A 12,776-nucleotide genomic window follows, 5' to 3' on the forward strand; every position below is an offset into this window, starting at 1 on the left:
GCACCTTGCCCTCATCTCCTCTACACCAGATACAAGTGTTAATAACCTGAACATTGTACAGCCCATTAAATCACAAGCCATTATAGTCAAAAAGCACAATATCAAGGAAAACATTAGATTGAGATGCCACCAAAAACAAATCAATTATCGTGAAATATTAAGCATAATAAAAATCTGGATTATCATTTTTTTGCCATAATCGTGCAGCCCTATAGTGTCCACGTCTGTCTGTCTATCGTTAAATAACTGCCTGTATGTAGACAGTGTCTGTCTGTCTGTCTGTCATTCAACTGTCTGTCTGTCTGTCGTTATTCAACCGTCTGTCTGTCTGTGTGTCTGTGTGTCTCTCTCTCTCTCTCCAAAAGCCAGCCTGTCTAGATACCAGCCTGTGTACATGGTTAAGTCACCCTCTCCCCCTCTCTCCCCCTCTCCTTCTCTCTCTCCCCTCTCCTTCTCTCTCCCCCTCTCCCCTCCCTCTCTCCCCCCTCTCCTTCTCTCTCTCCACTCTCCCACCTCTCCTTCTCTCTCTCCCCCTCTCCTTCTCTCTCTCCACTCTCCCTCCTCTCCTTCTCTCTCTCCCCCTCTCAGATTTCGGGCAGGTGGTTTGCCAATAGTGATGGGTAGGAAAATATTTGATGTCCCCGGGATGGCCATTTAACATTCTCACCCCATGCTCTGACCTTAAGGAGTGTGCGTGCATGCATATGTGGTGCTGTGTGTGTGTGTGTGTTTCCATTTGTGCGCATCCCAACAGTGCATCTGTGTGTGTTTGTTCTCTGAATGTTTAGCCTTAGCCCGGTCAGTCACCACCGCACCCGGAGTTAAACACACACACACACACACACACACACACACACACACACACACACACACACACACACACACACACACACACACACACACACACACACACACACACACACACACACACACACACTCCTATTAGCAATGTTTGAGCAGGACAGATCAGCGCCCATTTGACCTCCACCTTCTCCCTGACCTCCAGTCCCCTCCCCCGGCAAGGTTGTGTGTGTGTGTGTGTGTTCTGCTGTCTGACTGCAAGCAAACATTGATGGTCAAACGCATGGCCTCGTCCAGTCCCCCCCCCCCCCCCGGTCCACGTCCACTCTAAGTGACCAGCTCAATGCGTAACAGTGGTTCTCAAACCTTTTCAGGGGGCAGGCAGTGGGGCGGCAGTGGCTCAGGGGTAGAGTGACCAGATGGTAACCGCAAGGTTCCCAGTTCAAACCCAGCCTCCCCTATATAGTTAGTGTCGAAGTGTCCCTGAGCTGAAGCTCTGTGCATGGTTTCCTCATCGGTGTGTGAATGTGTGTGTGAATGGGTAAATGTAATGCACAATCGCTGTAAAGCGCCATGGATAAAGGCGCTATATAAAGGCACTATATAATTATTTCTTTTTCAAGTCAAGGCCCGCCACATTGAAAAGGTTTTGTACCAGGGACCCCCCCAGAAGACAAGATGTGTGTTTTTGTTGTTCTGCTATACGGTTAAAATGATTGTGATGCTTTATAACCTACTACTGTAGGGGACCCCCTGGAACTCCCCCAAGGACCCCTGGGGATCCCCAGAGTCCACTGACCTATACACATTTAAGTCTTTAAAATCAAATAACCAGCCTTGCATTCAACAAGCTGTCTGGCTGAAACCTTGCATGTCCATATTTAAACTTTTTATGTTATTTTGTAAATGAATGCCTTACTACGTCATACTACAGTGTCAGTTTCAAAAGTAGCAAAAACTAGAACTGCACTCTGTTGAGTGCCTACTTGCTTGTTGCACACAAGTAGGCCATAAATGGCCTACTAGTGCGCAAGCAGAGCGTACAAGTGCTGTAGACCGCTATAAACTTTCAAATCTTAGTCTCACATATTGAATTATTAGATTTAGCTATTTGCTACGTACCTTGCTTCTGAAGGAAAAAAAGTAGTATTTTTAAGTATGGTAAAATCATCGTTACATCACCGTCAACTATACCATGGCATTGGTACATATATTCATCACGTCATATGCTCATATGTCCATATATGTGTACATGTCTATATGTAGTTTTCTGAGTGGTTGGTGGTGTAATGTGATCGGCTGGGTGGTTTGATGCGTATGTACTTGACACTGAAACGTATCATCATTACGTCACCATCGTCAATCAATTATACCCTGGCATTGGTACATAATCTTCATCACGATTCACGGAAAACATACCTGCACGGTCAGCTTCCGTATGTCCGTATGACATCATATCACGTGCATTCTAAGGGACATTGGTACATATCTTCATCACGTCATGGGACATATGCTTCGTAGCATGACAAAAACACACCTGCACGGTCAGCTTGGGGCCAGCATATGACGTCATAACATGTGCTGGCCCCAAACACGCGCATCGTAGCACCTGACTGAAAACATGACTTGCACGCTCTGCTTGCGCAAGTAATTACTGATCTTCAAGCTCGTTGCGAAGCATTGTGGTGCCTGTTGGAGCCTCTAGAGCGGTGCCCGTTGGGCACTGGCCTACTTGGAACGATAGTTGAAAATGAATGCCCCACCCAGATATTATCTGTGTCCTTTTTATGCCCATATATGGAGTTCTTTGTCAGGCATGCCCAAAATATCTCAAACCCTCACCCTAAACCTAACCTCCCACGGGGCAGCACACCTAAACCTAACCTTAACCCATGTCTAACCAATGACTAGTCTAAACTAAGTATGCACCCCGCCAGAACAGGCCAGCTCCATTATGGACCCTGGGCAGGAGCCCTGTCCGGAGCCCGGGCAGAGGCGTTTTTGTGGCAGTTCTGGACAACCGTGGGTCCGACCGACTCGACACCGGGCACTGCACCCCCTGTGGTGGTGTGGAACGTGTGTGTCGAATTTGGGGCGAGCGGTTCTCGAGTTACGTGGATTCAGACGTACACACACACACACACACACACACACACACACACACACACACACACACACACACACACACACACACACACACACACACACACACACACACACACACACACACTTTATAGTTAGATGTTTAAAGGGAAAGTGAAAGTGCGTCTGTGGGTTTTGATAAACATTGAACCAATGACAGGTATTAACAAGAGCATTGGATCCATTGGAACACTTACACAGGTTACCTTTTTCCTTTTCCTGAAAGGTAACGGTTTTGGACACAGAACACATGACTCGGCTCCTTTTACCCCTCTACACCAAATATCTTTGCTGAAAATAGGCAATCTACAAGCTCTACAAGAGCTACAACTATTGCAACTTGTGAGTTTGTAAATCTGCTATTTTTGCTGAATGTTCACCACAGAACGGGGACGCTATAGGGTTCATACTGCTGCCACTACAGCAAACATACTCTTCTTTATCAAGTGTGTGTGTGTGTGTGTGTGTGTGTGTGTGTGTGTGTGTGTGTGTGTGTGTGTGTGCGTGCATGAGCAGCCTTAGCCGCTACTTAGTGGCAGCTAATGGCGATCCAAATAAAGAACAACACCGAACGGTAGCAGGAGGTCTTAGTAATCAGCAGACCTTTCCCCTACGCCAATTCGAGGGTCAACTGATGGCCCACGCGGCTTTGTAGTAAACGAACGGAATAAAATATATGTTTGTGAAAAGGAGAATTAATCACGGTGGGTATCTTTGGATAAAGTCATATTTGTTTTTGTCTCTATTTTCCTCCGCCTGCGTAGAGGGGCTTTCATGTGGCAGTAATTACCATATTTCATTAACGTGTGGAGTGTCACCGCTGGCGCATCAAAGCGACTGTTGGCTCTTTTTGCATGTGTGTCCACCACTGCCAGACACACACACACACACACACACACACACACACACACACACACACACACACACACACACACACACACACACACACACACACACACACAGTTGTTTCCAACAATAAATGCGCCTGTTTTTTTCTTAGTGCACTCTCTCCCTCAAGCTGCTGTCGATATCAAAGAGAATCCATTCCGCATGTGAAGTGCCCCTTGTGCGGAATAATAAAGCAGTGCATCATGGCGAAAACCTGTGAAACACATCACCCTGGGACGTGCGCATGCACACGCACGCGGACTCATTCTCTTCTTTCAAACTCTACTTTTGCTCGGTTTCTCGGTACAACAGGCAGGGGGCTAGCCTATTCAAAATGGCAGAACAATAAAACTCCTTCAATTTAACTAACATGCACAATAAACCAACGGAAATAGCAGCACGAAACGATGGGCAATGTTTTGACAGATGACGTTTTTTCTTGGCTCGGGAGTATTTCTTTCAGTAACTAATTTGGCTACATTTACTTATAGGCCTATAAAGTAGCCTACATTTTTGGAGTATTCATTTTCTTTTTCTATTTTCTTTCAAGGTCATGACTTTTGCAACAAAACATTTCATATAGAAACACAGTAATTTCGATTCTACCAGGCCTACATTTCCAGGGACCTAAAACTAAATGGAAATGTTCTACATAGATTTCAAGCCTATACTTTTGAGTACTAGTCTTTACTCGAGTATTTAGGCTACTTTGTCCACCACTGCACCTGATCTGCCCCAAATCAGTCCCGAGGTCACGGTGTCCTCACTGTCCCTGTCAGGCCCACAGACTGTCACCCACCCTGGCTCTTTGAACATTCCACACAATAGAGAGAATGTCTCATCCACAGCAAACACAGACGAGTCCTGCCTTTATCAAATGAGATTATCTAAAGGGTTGTAGAGCTTCTATCAGCCCTGCCTGAGCTAAACACACTTTGCTTTTCTAAAAGCTTTATGGCTGCTGTTGTCTAGACCAGTGGTTCTCAACCTGAGGGTTGGGACCATGAGTTATAATATAATGTAGAGGACGGACTACAGGTGTTTTAAGCACCCAGAAGAAATCTTTACTTTCGCATTTTTCTTAATTTGAGCACCACATTTTGGTGCCTAAATGCGAAGACTTGAGCACTGAGCAGGCGCAATAGGGTACCAAGCGGTAGAACTTAAGGGTGCGGACTGCGGAGTGGCGTTTTAAATGCGGAAGTCCCCCCAGTTGACAGTGAAGTGACAATTTAAGAACGTTAAGAACATTTGAATACAAGAAAAACAATAAATGATCACATAGTGATATTTGTCAGGTGAAAGCGCTGTCTCGTTGTGTTCTCCCCCCCATATTAGTATGATTATTATTTTAGTAACGTGTTTGTATGTCACAACCTCGCGCCTTGCGGCCGTTGTTTGCGTTCGTTTACGTGTGCGTGGTTCAATGACTGTGTTTTGTTGTGGCTTTCCTGCTGTCCAGCTCATAACATTAGCAGCTGTTTTCGCTTGAGGCTGCGGTGGTAAAGCTAGCTCGCTGTGGTGCGGAAATCAGCCCTTTCGCGGTACGTGTGGCATAGCTTAGGAGGCAGGCAATCATACTACACTCCCATTGGCTTAAGCAGCATGTGTGGCAGCCAATCAGGACTATGCATTCAGTATGACTAGGTGGTGACTATGACTAGGTTGTCTACATTTCATGAGCTTTCATTAGTCAGGTTTCACCTGACAAAAAGAAAATAAATAAGACCATTACTGCATCAAAAGTAATCAAACAGTACTATAACAACAGCCAAATTGTCAAATAATATAAGAAAGCATTTTGAAAATAGCCGATCTGGGTCGAACAAAATGTAATGCCTCAACTCCTACAATTCCAAGTGCTTGTCAGGGTGGGTGGGTGGGGGTTACCAGTTCAAATATGATTATTTTGGAGGGTTGTGGCCTAAAAAGGTCGAGAACCACTGCTCTAAAGGGTTGTAGAGCTTTCATTAGCCCTGCCTGAACTAAACACACTTTGCTTTTCGAAAAGCTTTATGGCTTCTGTCGGCTAGAGTAGCAGAGTAGTACAGAGTAGCACAGGCAGGGCCGTTTGTGGGGAAACAACACACAAAGCCATGCAGGACATGGTTGGGTTTTAGGGGCATGATGCGGAGGTTCCATCTACCGTAATTCATAATTACAGATCCAGCATTGGGAAGAGAAAATTGCCCTTGTTGACTTGTAAACATCCTTCGGCAATAACTCACCGGGAACATCTGCCCATGGCATGGCTTTTTTGGCCACCGCACGGCATGTGGGAGACAATAGATCACGTTGACGATAATTAGACTGCGTTATATATATTTTTTGTCTGTGAAGAATGTGAGACGATTTAGCCCAGAAGATCTCATGATAATAAACCACATCTCTGTGTGTGTTATCGTGGTGATCATTGGCCTATAGTTCAACTTCAACAATCAAAACAACACAGTTATCAGCAGAGAATGAGATCTCAGATCAATATTCACCTTGACTCTGTATGAGACGTGTATGAGATGCCATATTGATCGTAAGGCGAGAGTCTGAGATGCCAGAATAGGTGCATTGTTATGACGTTAGGGATCATAATAGACAGACGGCTCTATAAGAAGCTCTCAGGTCCTTGAGACTGTGTTGTCTAAACACACGGCCCCTATGCCAGTGGTTCTCAAAGTAGGGCCCGGGGACTCCCCAGGGGTCCTTGAAGGGGCTTCCATGGGGATCCACAGCCAAATGTATTAAGCTTAAGCATCAAAATCAGTTTAACCCACTTAACCCTCATTCGATAATGTGGATTGGATACGTATCCATCCATTAATAGTTTGGCTATTTTTGAAAATCTTGAAAAATTGTGATCAATTTGGGATCATTTAGGAAAAATGTATCTTATGGCGTGGCCAAATACATATCAATTTAGAGGTCCTTGATTGTCGGTCCGTCTGTCCGTCTCTCTCTCCCTCTCTACCCCTCCCCTCTCTCCATCCTCTGAATGGTTTCCTGAGAACACCTTGAGGTCCTCTTGGGGCAAACAGCATTTTGATTTCTAATCCGTTTTTTACCAGAGGTGGTTTTTAATAACTTCCTGGTCTCCCCCTTCCCCCCCTCAAGTCAAGTAAACGGGTCTGGTGCCTGATCCACTGCAGGCCTCCTCAGACCCGGTAAGCCTTAACCTTGGTGGCTCCCCTCCACCCCCCCAGGGAAGGGTAGAGGGAGGTGGGGGGGGGGGGGGGCAGCCAGGCCAGGGGGTGCCGGAGGTGTGAGTTGTGTGTGTGGAGAAAGCGAGGACCTGCCACATTATATGCTTTAACATGACTGGCAAATCCACCACGGTTAAACAAACTTAACCTTCATTTGTGAAACGGTGCAAATCAAAGGGCAAAAAACGACTTGTGCAAGTAATTACCACCGGGGGAGAGCAACAGGGGAAAAGGGAAGGATGGAGGGAAGAGAAGAGAGGGAAGGAGGGGTGGGAGGGTGGGTGACGGAGGGGTGGTGGTGGTGGGCTGCAGCAGAAGGGACAGCTAAGCGTTAACAGGTTGAATGGAAGGAAACGGGAATCATTTAAGTAAGGGGCATTTTTAATGAGTTTGCTCAGAAATTGATTTTTCCGCCGTAATCTTTTATTTATATGCGGCGGGCGGTGTGTCCCGGGCAGACTGAGGGTCAGTCCTCGGCGCACCCTGTCAGGACCCTCACTCCACTCAAACAACAGCCCAAAGCCAAGGGAAAATGGTATTCTAGCTAAGGCAAATATTGTCCTGTCTTGGCTTAAGGGGCGAAAAAGCTGTTTATTTTCTGAGAAACGTGTCCTGCCCTTTCTTTACCTTTCTCTGCAGTTTAAAGGTAGAGCGATTTACACACACAAAAAGAGACGTTGAAATGGAAACAAAGTTTTAATAATTATAATTATTATATAGCCTAGTTAATATTGAGTCAATAGTGATGGGGATGAGAACTTGGTTATGTCTTAATTAGGCGTTGGTGTAGTGATATAGTCCGACGTCTCATTGTAGCCTATATCTCCTAATCATTAATGATTAGGAGATATAGGCTACACATACCTGTGCTAATAATTCCATAAACAATTAAGCCTACATTTAAGAATCTGTTAAATTGTCTTTAACAATGTTATCCCGGCTTATTAAAGTTCACTACCATGTTATTTAGTAGCCTAATTTATTTGTGTTATTTTGCCATTTTAATTAGTTTTAGTATTTTGTGAAACGTTTTTATAACCACTGTGTGATTTTGTAAAAAAGAACAGCTTACATGAAATTAATTTACACAAATGCAGGGCTACTAAATTGTATCTAAATGTAAGTGGAATGTTTGAATAAATATTTTAATATAAATAATGATCGTCATTTAGGCTAAATGAAGGGAACTGTTTTTAGTTCGTAGCCTAACCCCATAAAACATCAGTTGAATAAACGTCCCTTATATGCCATGGATCGCCTGTTATTACATAGTTGTGATTAGTATCTCGTCTCCAGACTCCACAGTGCTCTTAAATGTGAAATACATCTAAATCAAATCTTCTCTGTCCTTATAAAGACAAAACCTTATGAAAACATGTGATATGTGCTTGTGTTTTGTTTAGATTGTGATTTCTAAATGACTAAAAACAAAACAATTACATAAAAAAGTAGATTTAAAGGGATAGTTCAGATTTTTTGAACTTAAGTTGTATGAAATACTTGCCATTAATATAGTGGTTGCAACTGTATTAATTGATTGCCCGAGTCCCATGGTGGGAGTTCTGCTCTGGTTTTGGTCAATATTAAGTAGTTCCGGTCATTTTGTGGGGGGCACTGGGGCCACGCAGTAAAAGTAAATTAATCCACAAAACGAACGTAATTTGTATTGTTGACCTATTTCTAAAATATTAGCGTGACTTTCGTTCAACTTTGACCCCTCTATCACATGGAACTATTTTTTGGGCGTAGTGATATGGACACAAAAAACATAGTTCTGTGTGATAGAGGGGTAAAAAAATAACGAAAGTTGCACTAATATTTTAGAAATAGGTCAACCATACAAATTACGTTAGTTTTGTGGATTAATTTACTTTTACTGCGTGGCCCCCAGTGCCCCCCACAAAATGACCGGAACTACTTGATATTTCACCAAAACCAGAGCAGAACTCCCACCATGGGACTCGGGCCATCAATTAATACAGTTGCAACCACTATATGAATGGAAAGTATTTCATACAACTTAAATTCAAAAAATCTGAACTATCCCTTTAATACCACATTTCAATACCATATGTTTTGGCATATATATATGCCAAAACATATGGTATTGAAATGACTATTATATAAAAGCATATAGGCTTTTATATAATACTACTTTCTTTGGTTAAAATGGTTAAATAGCTCTATATTCTATAGTAGGCTACTCATTGCTATAGAGTTGGTTCAGTAACAGGAGTTTACATGTCTCTCCAGCTCTTTATTAAACAGAAAATGCATTTTCAGGTCGGCATACCCATTTCAAATCAAATCAAGATAGAGAACTCCGTACAGGATACAGATTAAACAAGTGAAATTGGCACAAAGAAATGAGCAGACAAAATTGGAACTGGAACACACAAAAACTTGTGTCACATACCTGAAAATGTATTTTTTGATTTAAAGAGCTGGAGAAACAGGGAGACTATATCAGAATGTGCCTTTTAACCAAAAACATAACACTTAACCTACCTTTAAATAATCAATTTAAATATTGTGTGATCGTAAATATTCTCTTACTCTATCTTTAAAATCATAATTCTGCACCGTCTTGTGGGCCTGGCCTGGGATTTATATCTGCCATGCATTGTGCCTTATGTCCTTCATGCATTTAGCTTCAGGCTTTGTGTCTTCCTGAAATCCTATGTGAGTATAGCGCCACTTAGTGGTGGATATGGAAACTACATGTGTTTACAGCAGACATCCAGATGTGGCAGTGTATCTGAATCACACACAGTGGTTTTCAGTGCTGTCCGTCCGCGGGCCTCCAATAGGTCCTTGAGGGAGTTCCAAGGGGTCCCCCACTCACCAATTAAATGAGTTGGCATCAAAATCAGTCTAAATACTTTAACCTTTAAACTTTTACGCTTCAGCAATTCAAAAATAGGTACAGGTATAGCAATCTTGTATATAATTGTATTTTTGTACACACTTATAAGGTCCCTGGCACAAAATCCTTTCAAATCGGAGTCTGCAGCAAAATACATGTTTGAGAACCACTGACATAACATATCTATAACCACTTATCAAGCATGTTTATATATTTTCGTGATTGTTTTGATTACTGACAGGTAGGCCTATAGTACGTGCCTAACCTTTGTATAATGTCCACGCCTATCCCAAATAGATAGTATACAGCAGCTAGAGATGCAAAGACACACACATGACACACTTCCAGATCTCTGTTATTTGCACACCATTTTTATATTATATATAGGTTTCATTTATGTCCCCAATCTGGGTTGATTTGGGAAGCCATGCAGGGATCCCTGGTTTGGCCTACAGTCAGGGTGCCGTTGCCTCTTTGTACAGTGGACGCACACACGCACGCACGCACGCACGCACGCACGCACGCACGCACGCACGCACGCACGCACGCACGCACGCACCTCCTCAGGCGTCACTCGGCTATCAGAGCTCTGGACATTGATCCAACACAGGCAAGTAAACGGTCTAAATACCTGATGCTCACCAAGACACCAACAGAGCTTGGCTTGTTTTTGGACAACTATCTTGAGTCAAAATAAAAGTGTTTGGGATGTGGGGTCCCAATCAGATGAAGACTTGAGGTGTGTGTGTGTGTGTGTGTGTGTGTGTGTGTGTGTGTGTGTGTGTGTCCATTAGTGTCAAATGTCGTGACTGCTGCTGTTATTTTGACCTCTACCTTTGACACAACATGCTGCCTTTGACACACACACACACACACACACACACACACACACACACACACACACACACACACACACACACACACACACACACACACACACACACACACACACACACACACACACACACACACACACACACACACACACACACACACACACAGCGCTAGGCCTATATATACACACTGTAGTATATAGTGTGTATAGTTAGTGTATACACAGTTTAACTGATTTGATTATTTTTGAGTGGTGCAGCCACTCCAAGAAACAGCAATGTCCGTCCCTCCCTCTATGTCCCTATATGTTTAGGGTACCAATAGGGGCAACTGTGGCGCTGTTGTGCTAGAAACAGAGAGAGATAGTGTTGCACTGTTGCCTGCTAATTTGCTATTTAAGTCCGACGTCATTTTGTAGTCCTACGTTACGTCCGGGTCCAAGTGGCACCAGCTCCCGTCCTCTTCTCATTGTAAATAGAATATCTAAATGCGTGAATCTTTTTACAATGACATTCTTTTTCAGAAAGGAAGCCATTGAGGGTTAAAATGGGTCTTAATGCTTCTAACTCGAGTAGAATTATTAATGTTCTGTACAAGTGTCCATGACAAAGAAAATATATGATGTGGAGACGTGTTGTCCGCTAATTCCCCCACACAGTAACTCTGCCATTTCTCAACCGTTTCGGATGCGGGCGGCACCCCGGGCACGTTCCTGTGGGTCTGGAAGTTTCGGGGACCCCCCGGGGACCCCAACACGGAGTTGCACCACTCAGTTCACACGGGTGTGATTTAAAAAAAATATTATTAGGGGTGCCAGGTAGACTATGGGTCTCATCTTTAAACGTATTAACTATATTTGACTATTTTGGAAAACATTAATAGTTAAACTCTCCGATCTACATCCATGCATTGTGAGCTTGTAGATCGGCTATTTGAACTATTTTAAAAATCTAAGGTGATGCGCAAGTCAAGATATGGCCCTATGTCTACCAGAGAAAAATATTTCTCTTTTATAGTGAGCTCTTGCTCATCTGTTTAAACTTGAACTTCAGTTTGTAGCTGTACAAAGGACATTGACATTGAATGACCCATAAACCATATTGAGACCACAAAACACTTTTGTCAGTTGCACATCTTTTAGTCAGAATGAAAACCAACCAAACTGAACACAACTCTCCAACAGATTCAACCAACTCAGATTTCATCACACCAGTTGTTCACAGTTCACACCATTTTAAAATAAACACAATACAAACAAAACTATGTTTTACCAACCAACCAACCAACCAACGCTAATTTCAGCACAAAACCCAACTGAATCACAATACAATCGGTTCATCAACAGTGCACATTACAATTCATCAATCTTCAGACCTGTCCCATAATAATAAACCAAGTCCCGGACCCGTACCGTGAAGTTCAGTACCTCTGGCTTTTAATAGGCCCAATTAAATGTGCCAATCCCATCCAACCAGAGACGGATTAAGACTCAATAGGAGGAATGATCTTTTAGTGCACCCCCCCACCCGCCCGCCCCTGACACCAAGCTACTGTACACTGAACGGACTGTATGAGTAAGGCATGGATGATTCCAGAAAGCACCTGTTCTCATGTACAGATGTACAGTACAGTACAGTCTATAACCTACAGCACCTGTTCTCATAGGATGTACAGTACAGTACAGTACCGTACAGTACAGTACAGTACAGTACAGTACAGTACAGTACAGTACAGTACAGTACAGTACAGTCTATAACCTACAGCACCTGTTCTCATAGGATGTACAGTACAGTCTATAAACTACAGCACCTGTTCTCATAGGATGTACAGTACAGTCTATAACTATACAGCAAGGGGCAGAGGTTTCCTGTTCTCATAGGATGTACAGTACAGTCTATAAACTACAGCACCTGTTCTAATAGGATGTACAGTACAGTCTGTAACTATACAGCACCTGTTCTCATAGGATGTACAGTACAGTCTATAACCTACAGCAAGGGGCCGAGGTTTCCTGTTCTCATAGGATGTACAGTACAGTCTATAACCTA

Source organism: Electrona antarctica, assembly GCF_951216825.1.
Source record: "Electrona antarctica genome assembly, chromosome: 7".
Classification (NCBI taxonomy): domain Eukaryota; kingdom Metazoa; phylum Chordata; class Actinopteri; order Myctophiformes; family Myctophidae; genus Electrona; species Electrona antarctica.